General features: G+C 38.5%; 1 protein-coding gene across 2 annotated transcripts in view; it reads left to right on the top strand.

Moving 5' to 3' along the window:
• Positions 1-266: 266 nt before the first annotated feature.
• FBXL4 (F-box and leucine rich repeat protein 4) overlaps positions 267-23,156 on the top strand; it is a 90,114-nt gene continuing 67,224 nt past the window's right edge. The window contains exon 1 of one of the 2 annotated variants that reach the window (XM_053591987.1): positions 267-439. The gene's annotated coding sequence lies outside the window, so the exon portion shown is untranslated. The remainder of the gene's footprint in view (positions 440-23,156) is intronic. The other variant, XM_053591986.1, reaches the window with a different exon arrangement.

Genomic DNA, 23,156 nt, shown 5'->3' with positions numbered 1-23,156 from the left:
CTTAGCAGGACTACGCTACAGATGTCCTGTTGGTGCTTGGAAGGGATTATTCTGCAGAGGATTTGCAACCAATACCGGCCAGGGTAGTAACTTTACTATTTATTATTGACAAGCGCGCCTCCGCAGCTGGGCAGCCAGCGGGAAGCTCCTCCCGCCGGCCTGGGCCAGGGTTGTCGGTAGGCTCTCCACCACCTCCAGCAGGAACAGCGCCCCGCCTCCTTCTGGCCCCGCCTCCTCCCGCCCGGCCCCGCCCCAGGCCCCGCCCGGCCCCGCCCCCGGCCGTAGCGTCTTCCTTCCGGGTCGCGCAGGCCCGGGCTTGCCGCCGCTGCACCTCAGCGCCTGAGCGCTAGAGTCCGCGAGCCGCCCCCGCGCCAGGCCTCCCCGCACCGCCTGGTCGCTGGTGAAGCCCGCGGCGTGCGCCTCTCCCGGACCCTGCAGGGTACGGCCCTTCCTTTGCTTCTCCCTCCTGCGGGCGTCCGTCTTCTTCCTTGGGCACTGGGGCGGGGCCGGGCGGCGCGCACTGCGCCCGGGGGAGCCTGGGCTCCAGACCGAGGCTCCCGCCGCCCGCCTCCCCGCGCCAACCCCGCCCGCGCCGCGCTTGCCGGGCTTGTTGGGGACCCTGAAAACTGCTTGCGTGCCTGGGGCACTGTTTCTCTGCCCCTTTCCGGACCGCAGGGCGTGAGATGTAGCCCTGGCGTGTGCGCGACGCGGGTTGTTTACACCCCGGCTTTTGCCCAGACCCGCGCGCTGTGCTGATCTGGCCGCTGTTGGCCACCCGCCCGCCTGTGTACTTGTTGCTCCTGCGCCTGCTTCCCTGGTTTCCCTCGACATCTGATGAGTTTTGCCGAGCCAGGCCCATGTTTCTTTTTCAGGACTGCCACAAGGTGCCGGACTGCAACTTATTTTTGACGTTTAGGGGCGCTGCTAGGGTGTGATGATGACCATCTACTTGGCCTCCTTGTCAACATGTTTGCAGCAGGGATGATTCGGGATTTCTTGGTTTCCCAAATGATCTTTGCCATAAAGTTTTGAGATACATACGTTGAAATAACGTATACAAGTAATTAGAAAGTAAAAAGATGATGCTAGTATAAACCTGTGGTCAAGTACTTGGGTTTGCAGAATCCTAAGTCTGGCCTTATGCCCTTGGAGGGCTCAGTACCGCTGCTTGTCCCGTGTGTTCAAAGATAGGTACATTGTTTGCCTTCAAGTTCCCTTCGTGCTTTTGTTGTCCTGTACTACACATTGTATCTGTTGGTTGATTAGAGGGAGACTTATCCGGACACATCAGCGCTTCTTTCATTCTTGGGTGAACAGGCCAGTGTCCTTGTCTTAGTGGCAGCGTGTACCAGTCTATAGTGTTCGTCATATTGGATTCTTCTTCCCACACTTCTGAGTAGTAACTTTTTTTATAACTGCTGACCCCAATTTTTCCGAACCCTGCTTTTTCATGTTCTTCCCTTCTGTTTATAACTTGAAAATCAAAGAGGTTAGGTCAATGTAAGATGGTTACTTTTTTTTGCTCATACCTTAATGTGATAATGCAATTATAGTTCTCTGTACAATGGTATCTTAAAGTGTTCGTTAACACTCATCTTTTACTTTCATATAGTAGTTAACGAAAACTTCTTTCTTTTCTGTTACTCTTAACTGCCTCTTTCACTTAATTTTAAGGAGTTTTTCTCCATCTTAACTTCACTGGTTTAAGTTTAGGGTCCTGTCAGAAAGGCCTTTTGCCACGTTAATCCATCTCTTTTCTTCTATAATGTTAATGGTCTTACTCATATTTTAATGTGAGATGGGAAGTAAGGCTCAACTTTTTTTTTTGTTAACTAGTGACCCCCATCATTTGTTGAATTCGACTTTTCTGTACTGGTAAGTATGATAAATATTATAAGCCCTAATTTCTGTATACTCTCAAGAATTTCTGAGCTGTTGTGCAGAAGTTTCTGGCTTCCTTGCTGCTCCTATTACTGTAGCTTTATAGTGTATTTTCACGTCTCCTGATCTGAACAATGCCTGGCATTTTGTAGGCAGAGCTATTTTTTGAATGAACACATTTAGTGGGGGCAGGTCAAGTTCCTTTCTTTACCCCTCTTTCTCTCCAACCCTCCTTTTAAAGTTTCTTGCCTGTTTTTGAAAGTACTTATTTTGGACTTGCTTTTTTCGTGGCCAGTTGTGTCATTCACCATTACTGAATAAACCCCTTCTGTTGCTCACTCAGGACTCACCACTCAAGTTGCTCTTCAGAGATGTGGATAGAGAAGGCTTATTCAGAGTATGCATGTTTTTTGACTTTACATTGTGTTTCAGTAAGAGTAATGTGTCTTTTCCCATTGGCTATAATTTAAGATTTTCTGTACCTGGTTTCTGTACTTCTTGAGAGAGAAATAGCTATATATGTGTTCCCTCAGACATCCTCATGTCCATTTGTATTCTACTGTTCCAACTGGATATCAAATATAGTAAATTTTCAGATGTTGCTATAATAGACACTTAAAAACTTTACTCAATCATAAAATAAATGTACACATTTCTGGTCTGGCATGGTGGCTCACAACTGTAAACCTAGCACTTTGGAAGCCAAGGTGGAAGGATTGCTTCATGCCAGGAGCTTGACCCCATCTCTGCTAAAAAATAAAATAAATTAAAAAAATTAGCCAGGCTTTGTGGTGGGTACCTGTTGTACTAGCTGCTCAGGAGGCTGAGGCAGGAGCATGGAGTCAGCCTAGGAGTTTAAGGTTGCGGAGAGCTGTGGTGAGGCCAAGGCAGTCCAGTCTGGGCAACAGAGCAAGATCCTCAAAAGAAAAAAAGAAAAGAAAATATATACAGTTAAAAAAAAAAAAATCAGGCAATACGGAATAGCCTAAGGAGGAGGTGAAAGTACTGTGTGCCCATCTACCCAGTTAACTCTTACACATAAATTGACACTGTTTACTAATTTGTTCTCTGTCCTTGGCTTTAAAAATTTATAAGGGTACATTTGAAGAATTATGTGTGTAATCCTAGCACTCTGGGAGGCTGAGGTGGGAGGATCACTTGAGGTCAAGAGTTCGGGACCAGCCTGAGCAACAGCGAGATCCCATCTCCATTAAAGTTAGAAAAAATTAGCTGAGCATGATGGCATGCCTGTAGTCCCAGCTACTTGGGATGAGGCGGGAGGATCACTCAAGTCCAAGAGTTTAAGGTTGTGTTGACTTATGATCATGCTGCACTGTACCTGGAGCAACAGAGTGAGACTGTATAAAAAAAGAAAAAGTCTGCATTTGTTTCATAAATGACAGTGTACCCATATGTGATTTACTATAGCTGCCATTTAGTAATTGATGAACGTTTTTCTATGTCAGTGCATATAATACCGTCTTTCTGAAAAGTCTTTTTAGAATTTTGTTGTAGAAATAACTCCAAATTTATTTAACCAATCCCTGTTGATATTTAGGCTATTCCAAATTTATTTTTGTTTCAAACTTACTATAGGAATTATTTTTTTATATTTGCATGTTCGCTTATTTCCTTAGCATAAATACTTAGACCTGGAATTGTTAGGTCAAAGGCTAGATATACATTTTTAATCTTGAGAGATTTGCTATGTACATTTTGAAAAGGCTGCTGGTAAGAGGACTTTTATACAACTCATAAGAATCCTGCTTTTGCCATATCATTGCAAGGAATTGTCAAGGGTGGAGATTATCCCCTACTTGCAAGCTAATAGTTTCATGGATGCTGGCAGAAAACAAGACGCCTGGGTCAGAGACAAAGTACAACAGTAACAGTAGCCAGAGTATCATCTTCTTATGCTGATTCCTGGAGCCCCAATTTCCACAGAGTGATGGAACCAAGGCCAGGTGACACTAACACAAAAAGTAGGTTGTGTTACAGGGGAGGAATCCTGAGTTTAGGGAACCTAAATCTTTCTTAATGGACTTTGAGTAAACCTACTTGATCTTTGCCACAGAGGGAAACATTATCTATGTTTTCCTGGATAGAAAACAAACCTGCCCTCTGCTTCAGAAGGAGACCTCTTTTTATCTATCAAGCTGTTTGCTTTATATAAATACCATTGAAAAGATACCCTGAGACAAAGGCCATTAGTTCCTTTGCTACAAAGACTTGTCGCAACTTGAGAGACCTGTGAAGTATTATCTCAGCAATAACTGCTAAGATGGTATGATCCTTTTTTTACATTTAGTATTTTATGGATAGAAAATCTGTTTTTTTTTAACTTCAATATCATTTATTCATAACACACTGAATTCAACAGTTTCTTAATATTTTTTTATCACCTAGTTCATATTCAAATTTCTGTAATTGTCTCCCATATGCTTTTCCTCTAGTCATGGAAGGCACATTGATCTTGTTGTCATGTCTCTTAAGACTTGATCATTCTCCTCCCCCTTTGATAATGACATTGACTTACTGAAAAGACCAAACTAGATACCCAAAGTTTTGTTGCCTCTTGCTCACATTTAATTTGTTGCTTTTTATCTAAAGGCTTTTAAAATCTTTGCTCAATTAGTGATGAAATAACTTTTCTCATTCTTAATCTTGAATTATTTTATCTCCTCCCCTTTTTTCTTTTTTTTTTTTTTTTTTTTTGCAGTTGTTGGCCAGGGCTGGGCTTGAACCTGCCACCTCCGGCATATGGGGCTGACGCCTTACTCCTTTGAGCCACAGATGCCGCCCCTCCCATTTTTTCTTAATTGGGTTCTCAAGAGGGATTATCTACTATAGCATGCTCTTCATTGAACTGGTATTGGTTTTACTGGTTTGACAATGTACCAGTATCTTTTCATTTCTTTTTTTCATTTCTAGGCTATACTCTTTTTTTTTTTTTTTTTTTATTGTTGGGGATTCATTGAGGGTACAATAAGCCAGGTTACATTGATTACAATTGTTAGGCAAAGTCCCTCTTGCAATCATGTCTTGCCCCCATAAAGTGTGACATACACCAAGGCCCCACCCCCCTCGCTTCGTCCCTCTTTCTGCTTTTCCTCCCCCCCCCCGCATAACCTTAATTGTCATTAATTGTCCTCATATCAAAATTGAGTACATAGGATTCATGCTTCTCCATTCTTGTGATGCTTTACTAAGAATAATGTCTTCCACTTCCATCCAGGTTAATACAAAGGATGTAAAGTCTCCATTTTTTTTAATAGCTGAATAGTATTCCATTGTATACATATACCACAGTTTGTTAATCCCTTACTGGGTTGGTGGGCATTTAGGCTGTTTCCACATTTTGGCAATTGTAAATTGAGCTGCAGTAAACAGTCTAGTACACGTGTCCTTATGATAAAAGGATTTTTTTCCTTCTGGGTAGATGCCCAGTAATGGGATTGCAGGATCAAATGGGAGGTCTAGCTTGAGTGCTTTGAGGTTTCTCCATACTTCCTTCCAGAAAGGTTATACTAGTTTGCAGTCCCACCAGCAGTGTAAAAGTGTTCCCTTCTCTCCCCATCCACGCCAGCACCTGCAGTTTTGAGATTTTGTGATGTGGGCCATTCTCACTGGGGTTAGATGATATCTCAGTGTTGTTTTGATTTGCATTTCTCTAATATATAGAGATGATGAACATTTTTTCATGTGTTTGTTACCATTAGTCTGTCATCTTTAGAGAAAGTTCTATTCATGTCTCTTGCCCATTGATATATGGGATTGTTGGCTTTTTTCATGTGGATTAATTTGAGTTGTCTATAGATCCTAGTTATCAAGCTTTTGTCTGATTGAAAATATGCAAATATCCTTTCCCATTGTGTAGGTTGTCTCTTTGCTTTGGTTATTGTCTCCTTAGCTGTACAGAAGCTTTTCAGTTTAATGAAGTCCCATTTGTTTATTTTTGTTGTTGTTGTTGCAGTTGCCATGGCAGTCTTCTTCATGAAGTCTTTCCCCAGGCCAATATCTTCCAGTGTTTTTCCTATGCTTTCTTGGAGGATTTTTATTGTTTCATGCCTTAAATTTAAGTCCTTTATCCATCTTGAATCAATTTTTGTGAGTGGGGAAAGGTGTGGGTCCAGTTTCAATCTTTTACATGTAGACATCCAGTTCTCCCAACACCATTTATTGAATAGGGAGTCTTTCCCCCAAGGTATGTTCTTGTTAGGTTTATCGAAGATTAGGTGGTTGTAAGATGTTAGTTTCATTTCTTGGTTTTCAATTCAATTCCAAGTGTCTATGTCTCTGTTTTTGTGCCAGTACCATGCTGTCTTGACCACGATGGCTTTGTAGTACAGACTAAAATCTGGTATGCTGATGCCCCCAGCTTTATTTTTGTTACTAAGAACTGCCTTAGCTATACGGGGTTTTTTCTGGTTCCATACAAAACGCAGAATCATTTTCTCCAAATCTTGAAAGTACGATGTTGGTATTTTGATAGGAATGGTATTGAATAGGTAGATTGCTTTGGGAAGTATAGACATTTTAACAATGTTGATTCTTCCCATCCATGAGCATGGTATGTCCTTCCATTTGTTAATATCCTCTGCTATTTCCTTTCTGAGGATTTCATAGTTTTCTTTATAGAGGTCCTTCACCTCCTTCATTAGGTATATTCCTAGGTATTTCATTTTCTTTGAGACTATGGTGAAGGGAGTTGTGTCCTTAATTAGCTTCTCATCTTGACTGTTATTGGTGTATACAAAGGCTACTGACTTGTGGACATTGATTTTATATCCTGAAACATTACTGTATTTTTTGATGACTTCTAGGAGTCTTGTGGTTGAGTCTTTGGGGTTCTCTAAGTATAAGATCATGTCATCAGCAAAGAGGGAGAGTTTGACCTCCTCTGCTCCCATTTGGATTCCCTTTATTTCCTTGTCTTGCCTAATTGTATTGGCTAGAACTTCCAGCACCATGTTGAATAGTAAAGGTGACAGAGGACAACCTTGTCTGATTCTAGTTCTAAGAGAAAAAGCTTTCAGTTTTACTCCATTCAGTAAAATATTGGCTGTGGGTTTGTCATAGATAGCTTCAATCAATTTTAGAAATGTGCCACCTATGCCTATACTCTCAGTGTTCTAATTAGAAAAGGATGCTGGATTTTATCAAATGCTTTTTCTGCATCTATTGAGAGGATCATATTATCTTTATTTTTGCCTCTGTTAATATGGTGGATAACAATTATGAACTTGCGTATGTTAAACCAGCCTTGCATCCCTGGGATGAAGCCTATTTGATCATGATGAATGACTTTTTTGATGATAAGCTGTAATCTATTGGCTGATTTTGTTGAGAATTTTTGCATCTATATTCATGAGTGAGATTGGTCTGAAATTCTCCTTTTTGTTTGGGTCTTTTCCTGGTTTTGGTATCAGGGTGATGTTTGCTTCATAGAATGTGTTGGGGAAGATTCCTTCTTCCTCAATTTTTTGGAATAATTTCTGCAGTACAGGAATAAGCTCTTCCTTGAAGGTTTGATAGAATTCTGGTGTGAAGCCGTCTGGACCAGGGCATTTTTTGGTTGGAAGATTTTTTATTGTTTCTTTGATCTCGGTGCTTGAAATTGGTCTGTTCAGGAGCTCTATTTCTTCCTGGCTAAGTCTAGGGAGAGGCTGTGATTCCAAATATTGATCCATTTCCTTCACATTGTCAAATTTCTGGGCATAGAGTTTCTGGTAGTATTCAGAGATGATCTCTTGTATCTCTGTGGGATCAGTTGTTATTTCCTCTTTATCATTTCTGATTGAGGTTACTAGAGATTTTACTTTTCTATTTCTCGTTAGTCTGGCCAATGGTTTATCTATTTTATTTATTTTTTCAAAAAACCAACTCCTTGTTTCATTAATTTTCTGAATGATTCTTTTGTTTTCAATTTCATTGATCTCTGATTTGATTTTGGATATTTCTTTTCTTCTACTGAGTTTAGGCTTCGATTGTTCTCCTTTTTCCAATTCCATAAGATGGCTTGTGAGATTGTTGATGCGCTCTCTTTCTGTTTTTCGAATGTAGGCATCTAAAGCAATGAATTTTCCTCTCAAAACTGCTTTTGCAGTATCCCACAGGTTTTGGTAGCTTGTGTCTTCATTGTTGTTATGCTCAAGGAAGTTAATGATTTCCTGTTTTATTTCTTCCTGCACCCATCTGTTATTCAACAGAAGATTGTTTAATTTCCATGCCTTTGGGTGGGGTCGAGCATTTTTGTTAGAGTTGAGTTCCACCTTTAGTGCCTTATGGTCTGAGAAGATACAAGGTAAAATTTCAATTCTTTTGATTCTGTTGATATTTGTTTTGTGTCCCAGGATATGATCAATTTTGGAGAATGTTCCATGGGGTGATTAGAAGATTGTATATTCTTTATCTTTGGGATGGAGTGTTCTATATGCGTCTATCAAGCACAGTTGTTCTAGGGTCTCATTTAAATCTCTTATATCCTTGTTTAATTTCTGTTTAGAGGATCTGTCCAGCTCTGTAAGAGGAGTGTTAAGGTCCCCTGTTATTATGGTATTATCAGGTATCATATTGCTCAGACTGAGTAAGGTCTGTTTCAAGAATCTGGGAGCATTTAAATTGGGTGCATAAATATTTAGGATTGAAATGTCTTCTTGTTGTATTTTTCCCTTGACCAATATAAAGTGACCATTTTTGTCTTTTTTGACTTTAGTTGCTTGAAATTCACATGTATCTGAAAATAAGATTGCAACTCCTCTTTTCTTCTGAATGCCATTTGCCTGAAAAATTGTCTTCCAACCCTTGATTCGGAGCTTTAATTTGTCTTTTGAAGCCAGGTTTGTTTCTTGCAGACAGCAAATGAATGGCTTGTGTTTTTTAATCCAGTCAGCCAATCTTTGTCTCTTCAGTGGGGGATTCAAGCCATTAACATTTTTTGAGATAATTGATAAGTGTGGTAGTATTCTATTGATCTTATTTTGTGAGAGTCCATTTCTTAGTTTTATCTTTTGCACCAGTGTGGATGTTAGGTTCTGTCCTTTAATTTTTGAGTTCTTACTTTGCTGCTGATCCATTGTGGTGGTCAGTGTGCAGAACAGGTTGAAGTATTTCCTGAACTGGTCTTGTTGTGGCGAATTTCCTCAATGTTTGTATATCTGTAAATGATTTGATTTCTCCGTTAATTTTGAAGCTTAGTTTAGCAGGGTACAGAATTCTGGGCTGGAAATTGTTCTGTTTAAGTAGATTAAAGGTAGATGACCATTGTCTTCTTGCTTGGAAAGTTTCATTAGAGAAGTTTAATGCGGTCACTCTGATGATTTTGCCCCTGTAGGTCAACTGGCGCTTACTCCTGGCAGCTTGCAGAATCTTTTCTTTTGTCTTGACTTTGGACGGGTTCATTACAATGTGTCTTAGAGAAACTCCATTAGAGTTGAGGCGACCTGGGGTCCGATATCCGTCTGAAAGCAGTGTGTCAGAATCTTTGGTGATATTTGGGAAATTTTCTTTTATAATATTGTCTAGTATGGCTTCCATTCCTCTAGGGCATTCTTCTTCCCCTTCTGGAATTCCTATAACTTGTGTGTTGGAACGCTTCATAAAGTCCCATAATTCTGACAGTGAACGTTCTGCTTTCTCTCTCTTGTTTTCTGCCTCTTTTACTATCTGAATTATCTCAAGAAGTTTGTCTTCTACCTCTGAAATTCTTTCTTTTGCATTGTCTAACCTGTTGCTGATACTTTCCATTGCATCTTTAATTTCCCTAATTGACTGTTTCTGTTCCTTCAGCTCTGCTATATCCTTTTTATATTCTTCATATCGTTCATCTCTTATTTGATTCTGTTTTTGGATGTCCTTTTGGTTCCGCTTTATTAGCAGTTTCCTTCATTATTTCCATCATTTCTTTCATTGTTTTCATCATGTGTATTCTAAATTCCCTTTCTGTTATTCCTAACATATTTTTAGAGGTGAAATCCTCTGCAGTAGCTACCTCGTGGTCCCTTGGCGCGGTTGTTCTGGACTGGTTCTTCATGTTGCCTGGAGTTTTCTGCTGATTCTTCCTCATGAGTGTTTTCTTTTATGTGTTTCCTTGCCCTAATTTTCCTTTCTCTTACTCTTGCTCTTTAAGTTCTCGTGCCTATGGACTAAGGGTTCGATGAGTCCTTTTGGTACAGGACCAGAAGGGTGAGAAGGTTGAAGAGCAAGAAAGGGATGAAAGAAAGGAGAACCGAGTGAAAAGGAAAAAAGAATATAGAAAGGAGAGGGGATGGGTAAAAGGAATATTGACAAAAAGAAGAGAGGCACAGAAATTGGGAGACAGAGCAATATAGGTGTACAGTAGGGTACTTTGACACAACCATAAAAAAAGCCCACCTTCTGGGGGTGCCCAGTTGGGTGGTTCCCTTGAGTTCAGCAGCTCTTTGCTAACCTGATCAGACAGAGTACCCCACCTCCACCAAGTAGAGAGGAAAGACAAAAATGCTATAAATCAAACCCAAACAAGCAAACAGAAAACTTTGTGGGATAAAATTGGGTGAAAAACCAAATAATAGCGGTAGAAACAGTAGCAAAAATGAAGTTCTAGTTATTTAAAAAGGCAGCAATGGGAAATTATAATTAAACTAGAAAAATTGAGAACGAAAAAAGATCTGTACGGAAAAGGTTGAAATTAAAAAACAAAACAACATCAAGATCATCAAAATAAACAAAAAACAACCAAACCAAAAAAAAAAAAAAATCCAAAACACAACCAAAAACAAAGTAGTATGTATATGTTGTTGAATATTGTCTGGGCAACACGTGGTCTTCTGGTGTATGAGATGTTAATCACAGTTCTGATATGACTGGAGGCTGCTGATTTCTCAAACCCCAGTAGGTAGACATCCTAAATCTCTCTTCAGCCCACTTAAAAGGCACTTTGAACTTGTAAACTTGCTGAGCAGAAGCCTTCCCAGGAAAGTGGTTATCGCTGGAATCACTGCTGAAGTGGCTATCCACTTACCTAGTGTGCCATAACCGGTCTCACTCTGCCCCTGAGGGTTAGGGCTGCAAGGCGGCTTAGACCCCACCCTTAGGCTACTCGGTGCTGGGTTACCAGCTCCCACCTGATTCTAGCTCTGACACCCTGAGGGCGGAGCTTGCCGGGGCAGATCGCTCACAATGGCTCCCCATGGCCCACAGCCAAACACTATTAGCTCCATTTGGCTCAGTGGCTCAGACTGGGGCCCTAGATAATGGCCAAAGTTCTCCGCATTCCTGCTCAGCCTCTCCCCAAGGCAGCTTAACTGAGTGCCAAGTCGAAAGACACCAAAATAGTTCACAGGTAAGGCTTTTCCGGTTTGCAGGCTCGCTGCTACTGAACTTACAGTTGCGAGTGGGTTTAGACCAATTGAACACACGCGACCATGAGACCCCTTGCCGGTTTTCCACTGTTTTAGTCCTCCTCTTGGGGTCCAGAAGTCTCTTGCTGACTCTCTGTATCCTCGCAAGGGTGATGAGAGGCAGATCCCACCAGCCAGAGATGCCTGGAGTCCTATCTCCCCGGACTCACGGTGCCCAGATGCAAGGAGGCTGTTACTCGGCCGCCATCTTGCTCTCCTCTCTAGGCTATACTCCTGGATAGAAAATCTTAATTATTGTTTTAATATTGCATTTCTTTGCTTTTTGTTGGGGTTGACTATATGTTAGTTGGTCATTTGTACTTTTTACGTGATCATATTCTTTGCTTAGTTTTATGCTGAAGTGTTCCTCTTTTTTATTGGTCTGTAACAGCTATTTATATATTGTGGCTATTGATGACTTGGTACACCATTTGCTAGTATTTTCTCATAGTCTCTTTCTTGTAAGGTTGTTTTTGGAACCTTTTGCTATAGCAATCTTTAGTATTCATGTTGCTAATTTTGTTCTTTTATGGCATCTGGATTTCTACCCCAAGATTATTAAAATACCCTGAACACATTCTCTCATTGTGTATTTTGTGTAACATACTTATATTTTTAAATTTATTTTGCCATATTGCTGGACATTTTCTGAAAACATTTGTGTTGCTAATTTGTTCTTTCTCAGTTGATTTGATGCATTTATTATAACATACTATATCGTTATTATTTTCTCAAAACTGATAATTCAATAAGCAAAGGATGTTCTCTACTGAGAGTATGATTTTGCTTAAATTCATCCTTAAAAATTATGTGTAATTTTTCTTAATGGATTTTATTTTAAAAACTATAAAATATTTTTTATTGCCCGGTTTTATGGGTTTTGCTTTGTTTTGTGTGTACCTGGTAGGTCTTTATTCCCCATGTGTTTATTTTCAGTCATTCTACATTATTTTCCTTTACTTGCCTTTCGTAAACATCATACACCCTATAGTTGGACTTTGTTTCTCCTTCCTCAAGTAAAAGATTATTTTTTTGTTGTTGTTGTTTAGGATTTTTCAAAACATTAAAAAAATACTTACAGATTCACATGCATTTGTAAGAAATAATACAGGGAGATCTAGATTCTGTGTAAACTTCATTCGTTTTCTTTATATTTGGTATAATTATAGTACGTGATACTCAGGACATTGACACTGATACAGTCTGCAGACTTTACTCAGATTTCACCAGTTTTACATGCACGTGTGTGAGTGTGTGTATGTGTGTGTGTTTGTTCAGTTCTAGACCATTTTATGTAAATTTCTGGTAAGAGGACATTTATGCAATTCATAAGAATGCTGCTTTTGCCATATCATTGCAAGGAATTGAGAAGGGTGAAGATTATCCCCTACTTGCAAGCTAATAGTTTCGTGGATCACCATGTAAATTGGTGATCACCATCAAAATCAAAATACAGACTAGTTCCATCACAGAATACCTTATGCAAAAGGGTTTATCTTTTCATAGAAAAATTTAACTTAGATATATTTATTACTCCCGCCCCCAAACTTAGCAATTGTAAAAGCTGCTCTGACTGATTCTCTGTTTCTTTCATTCTTTCCTTTCCTTCTCTACATTCTTAGTTTTATTGATTTCATTTCTTTTTTACATTACTTCTATTTTTTTTCCTCCCCCAATCATTGTTAGCTTTATAAGTGCTATATCTATAATTATTAACTATGAGGTCGCTGTTTACTTGAATATTGTCTTCTCTCTTTTTTTTTTTTTAATTACTTTTTTTCTTTAAACTGGAATGCATTTTTGAGTAGTGCTTTTAGGAAGAGTTATGGGAAGTATACTTACATGTCCAGAAATATTTTCATTTTGCTTTTCTATGTGAATAAAAGTTTGAATCAGTATTTTTCTTTTAGAATTCTAAAATATTACATTGTCTTCTAGCATTTCCTTGAATTTCAGTGTCTTCTCAAATTCACCTTATATAAATCTTAGTGCTCTAGGTCACTTACCATTTTTCTCATTTTAATTTTCAATTAATTTCAATCATGTTTTTAATTTCTAAGGATTTTAAAATCATTTTTTCATATTAGCGTGTACTTTTTAGTGTATCTTATAACCCTAATTTACATTAAGCATAATAATTTTTTTTTAACTTCTTCTAATTTTGGCATTTACTTTTATTGGATGCCATTTGCTGTAATTGCCTAACTTCTTTTTCTTTCTTTAAAATGACTAATTATTTTCAGACATATAAATGTAAATCTGCACTGACTGGTTTGTTTCTACTCTGAATCTCTCTGAAGTCATAAAGATCAGTATTCTTTTTTTGCTGTTAGTTGGTTTCCCAAGGCAGGGTGAGTGGTTGGGACTCTGTGAACAGTCTCCTGGGCAGAATGAATAGGCAGGACTTGCCAGATAATAGATAGCTTTAAGGATGTGCTGGTTGGAAACAGATAAGTAAGGGGGAATGCACATAAACAAGCCAGTACGAGTGTGTAACATCTCCAACTCGACTCATTTTGGTTTAGAACAAAGACTGAAAACAAAAGCACAAGAACAGTTCAGTCACCCTACAAATTCCTTTGTGTGGCCCCTTTGTAGTCATTGTATAGGTCATTAAGTATGAAATGTCCAATTTTAAATCTCAAGTTTATTATAGCTCAAACATGAAGCAGTACAGTTAATCAAAGTGTGTGCCTAAACCAGTAATTTTCAGTCAATGTGCCATGGCACATGGGTGTGCTGTGAGAAGATCTTAGGTGTGCCACAAAAATTTTTAAAGATCATTAATTAAATTATTTTGAAAGGAAGTTCAAAGCAGGGGCGACACCTATGGCTCAAAGGAGTAGGGGGCCTGTCCCATATGCCGGAGGTGGTGGGTTCAAGCCCAGCCCCAGCTTAAAACTGCAAAAAAAAAAAAAAAATTCAAAGCACGGTTAGTATATTCCTTTTTTTACTCTGTTTTGGATCAACATAATTTGTGCCATGAAAGTTTAACTATAGGTTCAAGTGTGCCATGAGATAAAACAAGGTTGAAAAACATTGGCCTAAACTATTGACATAGTTTTGTAGCATTTTCCATAGCTTTTTCAGGATTGAATATTTTCCTTGCAAGAAGTGGTCAAAACCTGAACGAAGTGGTAATCAGTTGGTGCATGTTCTGGTGAGTAAGGTAGATGACAAGAGGGTTCCCAAGTTCAGCTCCAGTAGTTTGAACAGTATTGTTTGTGCCACATGTGGTCAAGCGTTGTCTTGCAAGAGGACTGGCCTGTCACTATTGACCAATCTTGATTGGTTATTCTTAAGTATGCTCATCATTTCATCCAGTTGGTTGCAGTAGACATCTGTCCTAATCAACTGACCAGATTTCATGAAGCTGTGGTGGATTATGCTAGTGTTACATCACCCAACAGACTCTATTAGCTTTCTTTAATGAATATTTGGTTCTGGACTGTGTTTTAGCACTTCATCTGAGCATTGCCAGGAATGTTTGTGATTCTCAAAAAAAATCCACTTTTCATCACATATAACAATACAGTGTAGAAGTAGTTTGCCTCATGTGACAGCAAAGAAAGGTAAGCTTCAAGACAGTTTCTCTTCAGACACGTATAGTTTATGTGGAGCCCATCTGTCTAGCTTCATTACCTTGCTTATTTGTTTCAAATGGCCCAGTGCTGTTGGAATAGTAATGTTGAACCTTGCTGTTAATTCACACATAGGCGGAGATCCACTTCTACTACAGCTTTCAACTCATCAGTATGTACCTTGGTCTCAGGTTACCCAGGTGGCTCATTTTCGAGATTAAAATAATCAGAACAGAACTTCTTAAACCATTGACATATTGTTCATTCATTAGTAGTATCATTCCTGAATCTTCACTGATATTTGAGCAGTCTACATTGCATTGGTTCCATGATGGAACTCATATTTGAAAATAATGTGAATTTTTGACTTCCATGGTTTCACAAAAATTGCTCTAAGAAAATTTGAAAGATAATCACAAGCCAAAACATGTTTGAAAGAGTAAAGATGTACCTTTGTAATAAAAATATGTAATCTCAAAGTGATATGTCAGAGATATTAACTCTCAAACTTAGTACTTAAGGAAATCAGACATTTTATTCTTAGTAATCTCATAGTCAACCTTTGCTACCTCCCTTAACTCCAAAGCTGATCTGTTTGCCTTGCTATAATTTTGCCTTTTCTAGGATATTGTATAAATGAAATCATACAATATTTAGCCTTTGTATCAGGCTTCTGTCACTTAACAAAATGCATTTTAAAATTAATCTGTATTATGACCTGGATTCCTTTTTGTGCTGAGTAGTAATTTACTGTATAGATGTACCACTATTCGTTCACCTGTTAAAGACTACATAGTTGTTTCCAGATTGGAATTATGAAAAAGTCTGCCATAAACATTTGTGTATAGGTTTTTGTTTGAATATAAATTTTCACTACTCTTGGGTAAATACCTAAGAATGATACTTCTGATGGTTTAGTAATGGTATATAGAACCTTAAGCCGTTAAACTGTTTTTCAAAGTGGCTACCGTTTTGCATTCCCACTAGAATTCTATGTAGCATCTAATTTGGTGTCATCTTAAAATGCGATTCATCTATAGTTTTTGTCCCAGATCTAAGATACTAAATACTGTCCTTCCCAGAGTTTAACCCTTTTGAAACTGTGCTTCATACTGCTTTTCAGCAAAATGTTTGCCAAGACATATACAAATATGCCATAAAGTAAACTGGACTTAATATCTTTAAAAGATGCTACCAAGTAAATAAAAAGTCAAGCATAGACCAGAAGAAAATGTTTGCAAGACTTTTATGTGAGCTTGTATCTAGAATGTATAAAGAACTCGAAGAACTCAACATGAAAACAAAAAATCCTGAGTTGAAAGATGAGCAAAATAGACACTGCACTGAAGAAGACAGAAATGACAAATAAGCCCATAAAGTGACGTTCTATGTCATTAATCAGTTGAGAAATGGAAATTAAGGCTATGTTACTACCTACCCTCCAGCGTGGATAAAGACTGACAATATTAACTATTGGTGAGGATGTGGAGCACCTGGAATGCTCTTATTTTACAGCCAGTTTGGAGGTAGTTTGGTACTAGAAACAACCCAGTGTAAACCACCAGTGAATAGATGTATCCATATAGTTGACCCTGAAACAACACAGGTTTGAACTGTGCAGGTCCATTTATATGCAGATTTTTAGTTTTTGGAGATTTGCAACTCTTTGGATAAATTTATAGACAAATTACATAGCCTAGAGATACTGAAAAATATTTTATAAAGGTGTGTCATGAATGCATAAAATATATGTGGGTATTAGTCTGTTTTATCATTTACCACCATAAAACATATATGCATCTATTATAAAAAGTTAAAATTTATCAAACCTTATTTACAAACAAAATATATGAAGCTATTTGCAGTCAAGAGAAATGTAAACAATTGTAAAAATGAAGTATTATAACTGCATAAAATTAGCTAAAGTACATACAGTATTATAATAATTTTGTAGTAACCCCCGTTTCTGTTGCAATGAGGCCAAATGTGGTAGGTGCTGCTTAAAACACTGTGTAGTCTCTGATCTCGGGGTATACAGTAAAAAAACAAAAAGCCATGAAAACACTGTGTGATGCTTAATCATCTCTCCATGAACAGGTTGTCTTCTCAGTAAATTGCATGTTGCAGTGAAAAGTGATCTCTTGGAGTACTCTCAACATTTTTCATTGTGTTTAGAGCATTACCATAAACCTTGAATAACATAGAACCCATAGGAACCCTGGTAATGAGAACATGAAAACATAGAAGGATTGCACCATTGAAGATGGTTGTTATAGTGATGCTAAAAGTGTTCCCAAGAAGCAAAGAAAAGTCACGACATTACAAGAAAAAGTTGAATTGTTTGATATGTACCATAGATTGTGGTCTGAAGCTGTGGTTGCCTGCCATTTAAAGATAAGTGAATCCAGTGTAAAGGCCTCTGGAAAAAAAGAAAAGGAAAATTGTGATGCCATTGCTGCAGCTACGCCAGGAGGTACTTTCTGTACTTTTTCTGAAATAACCTTTTTCTTTTTTTATCTGCTGTTGTGTGAGTGCAGGACTGCTCTGAGAAAGGCCTATCTATAGACTAACATGATTCAAGAAAAAGTGAAGTCATTGTATAACAAAGCAAAAGTGACAGATCTAAAGCTGGAAAATTTAATGCCAGCAAAGGATGGTTTGATAATTTTAGAAAAGTTTGTCTTAAAACAGTCAAGTTATCAGGAGAAGCAGCTTCTGCCAACTAAGAGACAGCAGACAAATTTCCAGATACCATTAAGAAAATCATCGAAGGCTAGGGTGGTGGCTTCTGCCTATAATCCTAACACCTTGGGAAGCTGAGCTGAGGAGGGGGGATTGCTTGAGGCCAGGAGTTTCAAGATTGTACCACTATACTTTAGCTTGGACAACAGAGAGAGAGAGAGAGAGCCTATCTCTTAAAAAAAAAAAAAAAAGGAATATTGAGGGGAGAGGATGTTGGCCCAAACAAGTTTTTAATGCATTTGGAAGTACCCTACCCAGGAAAAAAATGCCACAAAGGAGGGCTTTAGTGAGTAGGGAAGAGAAATGAGCACCAGGATTTAAGGCAGAAAGGGATGGGCTGACTCTCCTGTTCTGTACAAATGCAGTTGGTTTATGATCTGGACTGCCGTTATTTGTAAAGCTGCTAACCCCTGAGGCCTGAAGGGAAAAGAAAAACACCACCTGCCAGACTTTTGGTTGTACAACAAGCAGGCCTCCACAATGAGAATGCTTCTTCTAGATTGCTTTCATTGATGTGTTGACTCTGAAGTGAGGAAGTACCTTGCTAGTAAGGGAGTGTCTTTATAAAGTTCTTTTGATATTGGATAATGCCCCTGGTCACCCAGAACTTCATGAATTTAACACTGAAAGCATCAAAGTGTTCTACTTGCCCCCAAACATTGTCTCTTTTATTGTCTAGGTTAGGGCATCATAAGGACTGTAGGGCTTGTTACACATGGTACTGTATAGAACGGATAAGAACCCTGATAATGAGAACATGTAAACATAGAAGGATTGTACCATTGAAGATGGTTGTTATAGAAAAAGCTGTGAAAACCATTAACTCTGAACCAATAAAGTCCTGCTAGAGAAAACTGTCTGGATGTTGTACATGACTGCAGAGGATTTATAGCAGAATCAAGTGAGGAAATCATGAAAGAGATTGTGGGCATGCCACCAAAGTTGGAGGAGTAAAGGGTTTCTAGATACAAGTCTTAGGGAAATTCAAGAGCAAAAGACAATGCACCAGAGGATTTAACAGAAGGCAGCTTAATGGACATGAGCGTCTGCACTAGTGCCAGTCTGAAAAACAGCCGTAGAAGAAGCAGTGCCAGAAAACAAGTTGACATCAGTCTTGCAAAATGGTTTTGATTATTCAAGTCTGCTTTTGACTTCTTTTATAACTGCAGTTGCCAACACCCAGGCCACAGACTGGTATTGGTCCATGGCCTTTTAAGGAACCAGCCCACACAGCAGGAGGTGAGCAAGCAAAGCTTCATCTGTACTTACAGCTGCTTTCCATCACTCGCATCACTGCTGGAGCTCTGCCTCTGTCAGATGCCAGCTCCCCTCCCTCCTTGGAAAAACTGTCTTCGTGATATCAGTCCCTGGTGCCAAAAATGTTGGGGACCATTGTTTTATAACATAGACCCTTCCGTGATAACAGCACTGGAATGAGAGAAAATGGTGAAAGGATTGGTACTTTATATAAACAGCTTTAGTAGGAAGTGTGCCTGCCTCTCCTACTTCTTCTATCTTCTACCTCTGCCACCCTCTTAAGAATACATTATTTAATACATACAGCATACAAACTGTATTAATTGACTGTTCGTGTTATCAGTAAGGCTTCCCGTCAATGGCTACTAGTAGTTACATTTTTGGGGAGTCAAAAGTTATACTTGGATTTTTCAGCTGCTCAAGTTGTTGGGATCAGTGCCCTTTCCCACCATGTTCGGGGGTCAACCATACAATGGAATACAGTTGAGAATAAAAGGGAATGCACTACTGGTACACCTAACAACTTGGGTTAATCTCAGAGATATGCCGAACAAAATAAGCTGGGCTCCAAAAAGTTATTAATTGATCCTTGAACAACATGAAGGTTGGAGTACCAACCTCCCCCCCCCACCTCCCATGTGGTTAAAAATCCACTATAACTTTCCACTCCTCAAAAACTTAACTATTAGTTGTTAAGCCTACTGCTGACTGAAAGCCATGTAGATTATAGTTGACTAACATTTTGTATGTTATCTTACAATAAAGTAAGCCTAAGAAAAATCATAAGGGAAATATATTTAGTATTTATTAAGTGGAAGTGGGTCTTCATAATGGTTCTCATCATTGTCTCATTGTCTTCATGTGGAGTAGGCCAAAGAGGATTTGGGGGTTGGGGGGGTTGGTCTTCTGTCTCGGAGGTGGCAGAGGCAGAAGAAAGTCCACATATAACTGAACCTTTAAACCCATGTTGTTCAAGGGTTAACTGTCCATATAATATTGTTTCACTTACATGTAACTCTGGAGTAAAGGGCAATCTGATTATAGTGACAACCATTACTTTTTTTGGCCTGATACAGGATGCGAGTGGGTGATTGACTGGAAAGGGGCAGCAGGGAACCATTTGGGCTAATGGAAATGTTCTCTATCTTGATTTTGGTGGTGGGCATATTGGTGCTCATCTTTGTCAAAACTCATCAAATGGTTTACTTAAAATGAAGTATTTTTTGGAATGCAAATTATACCCCAAAGTTATTTCAACAATATTATACCTTTTTAGTTAATTACTCTTTTAGCTATAATAGCTAGCTATTGACAGACCTCTGATACTCTACCTGGATTTTTGTTAGCCAGGGTAACTGTAAATCTACTATATTTTTCTTAGGTAAAATGTTCTCTGTGTTAATGTAGAAAGGTTTATAGCTTTATGTATATGGTTTTAATAGTTAAAAGTAATAATTTTTTTCTTTCTTCAGTAAGTCCATTAAAATGATTCTCAACCAGATATCTCTAGTATTTTAGTTACTTTGTGTATCTGCTATTCAGGTTATCCTAAATTTACAGTTCTTCTCATTCGTATGGTTTGTTCTTAATAAGGAAAAAGGTAAATACAGGTAATACAGCAGAGTGGCATGTGTACCTAACATGCTTTGTATTGTCATACCCGTGTAGTTAGAAACTCGGCTTTCTTTCACATTATGAGATAGTAGGAAGTTTCCCAGATCCATTGTATTCACTCATCTACAGCTCTGCTTTTGTGTATATTTTGATTACTCTGATTCTTCCTACTGTTTTTCTTGCTGGAGATTGATTATGAAATATTTCAGAAATGGTTGTAAAAGACAGTCTGGAAAAGAGGAGAAGACTCTTCTGCACATTCTGTGGAACTAGCCACTACCAATCTCTAGCTTAAATTGGTCTTAAATTTTATCACTGTTTTTCTGATAAATTCATTCCTAGTCTGACTTCTTAGGTACATCCTGCTTAATGTCTGCCATTTGTTCATTAACTCAGCAGACGTTTTTGAAGAGTCTCCTGTGTTCTAGACTTTGTGTCACTTCTTGCATTTTTGAGGGATACCTTGATTCTGAAAAAAAGAGAGGTACTTTTATCTCTGGTTTTAAAGACTTTTCCCTCTGCCTTTAAGTTTTTTCTCTTCCTGGCTAATTTCCCTGCTTTCTCCATTTGCTTTATCTCTCTGGATTTTCAAGGACCTCTGAACCTGGATGGAAGTCTGTATTCTCCCTGTTGATCTACTTGGTTCACTTAAGAACTTTATCTGTTTGTTCTACACTAAGACCTTACTGATTACAAAATACCATAATAGAAATATCTTAACTGGAGAAGAAATTTACTTAGAGGAAGAAAGAGGCATATCCATAGTATTCTCCATACAGATGCTGTTGTATTTTATGTTAGTTTTAAACATATATTGCAATTAGAAGCTCAGTAATTATGACGAAGAAAAAGGGATGCTTCTGCTAATATTCCTCCATAGCGTGTTCAGTACCAGAATGACATTAACCTTTCACCCTTGGTCTTATATTATCCTCTCTCGGCCTCTTTTTTATTAGCTCTTAGCTTATCTCTTTAAGAAAAGGGATAACCTAAGATAACTTAGATGATAGATAACTTCTCTTATCCAAGGGGAAAAGATACCTTCTTTTTTATCTGTAGTTTTTCCACTTCTCCATAATCAACCTTCAGTCTTAACATAGATTTGGAGTGTTAAAAAAAAAATCATTGTATTTGAGAAAATGGCTTTCTTCTACCTCTCCAATCATGTCTTTCATGAATCTTTCTTTAATTTCAATCAGAGTTTCTTTGTGACCAGAGTCAAGTCTCTTTTATATATTCAGGGGCTGCTTTTGTACTAACAGAAGTTAACACTTTTTTCCATTCTCTTTGAAAAGTAAAATTTCAATATGGATACTATTCCTTCGTGGATGGCTTCAAAGAAGTTGATACATTTGAATCTTACCTATTGTGTTTTAGTTTTTATTATCTACTTCCCCCTTCCTTTTCTCTGTATCAAGATATGGAACATTTTTTGCTTCATTTTTTGGTTTACATGCGCCTTATCTGGAAGAGACACTGGTTTCATTTCTTTGTTTATTTTAATTCTCTTATGTCATATACGCTGCCAATCTCTATAAAACAACAAATGTTTATTGAGCAAATGTTGGCATGCACTAGGCCATAAGGGTATAGATATAACTCAGATACTCTCTGAACTTCAGGAGTACATAATCTATTGGGGAAGAGAAATATCTTAGCACGCAAGTAATAGGAAATATATAACATGTAGGAGCAAAGGAAAGGTAGGTTGAAGTGGATAAAGTCTGAATCTGACATTGAAGGATGAGTAAGAAGGTGCCAAGCAGAGGATGAGAGAGGGCATTTCAGGGCAACTCAGTCAAAGACTTCAAGATGCTGAGACATGACAGCACAATTGCTATTATGGGCCCCGAAGAGGTTCTGGTGGGTCTAAATCAATGGTGGTGGGTGTAGAAGTGGAAGGGCTGGGGTAAGGCAGCGGCAGAAAGAAGTAGGTGGATATGTTCTTATGTTTAGTGTTATCTAAAGCCTTTCTTTAGAAGTGCCTCTCTGTACATGAGAAGAAAGAGGAGGAAGAAGACGGAGGAGAACTGCCAGAGAGCAGGCGGCAGGTAAGACCACATTTTGGTTTGGAAGTCTAGAGGGGGCAGCCAAGAAAAAGAGCTGGCAGGAATTTCAGATGCTACACCACATTCAGATAGAATACTCACGCTTCTCGATTGGTATTTTCCTTTATTCACCTATTTGAATTCTAGATTCAACCGTGAAAGACCATTCCTCAAAACAGTGTCTCTTGATCAGTTTCAGCAGGATTCAGAAATGATAAATCTTTAAAGTTTGGCCTTTTTTCTTCATTGATTACCACGTTGTTCATTCTGCTCCATTTTTGTTTTATGCTGCAAAGCTATCTAAACTTTTTTCCTGTCACTTCGTGACACATCTCTGTGGGCTCTTTTACCAGTAAGTATTGTGTTATGACTTGTCTTCTGTATAAGCCTGTCATTTTTATCTTTTCCCCTGTTTTTTCATGGTAATTCAAGTTGAGATTTTTCTTTTGAGTTTTAAACTTGTGTTCCAGGTTCTTTCATCACACTGTGAACCTAGCATTCTGATTGCTCCTTTTGTTGTTCCATGAAAAGTCCTTTCCTTCCTTCTTTTCCCTCTGCTGGAGCACAACCCAACTTCTTGGCAGCTCCTGCCATCCTGCTTCTCTCCGCTTCATCGATTCCCCATCTCACTTCAAGTCTCTGTAGGAAACATA

Source organism: Nycticebus coucang, chromosome 5 (genome assembly GCF_027406575.1).
Source record: "Nycticebus coucang isolate mNycCou1 chromosome 5, mNycCou1.pri, whole genome shotgun sequence".
NCBI lineage: Eukaryota > Metazoa > Chordata > Mammalia > Primates > Lorisidae > Nycticebus > Nycticebus coucang.
Note: the sequence above shows the minus strand (reverse complement) of the source record. Positions and strands in the feature narration are given on the sequence as shown.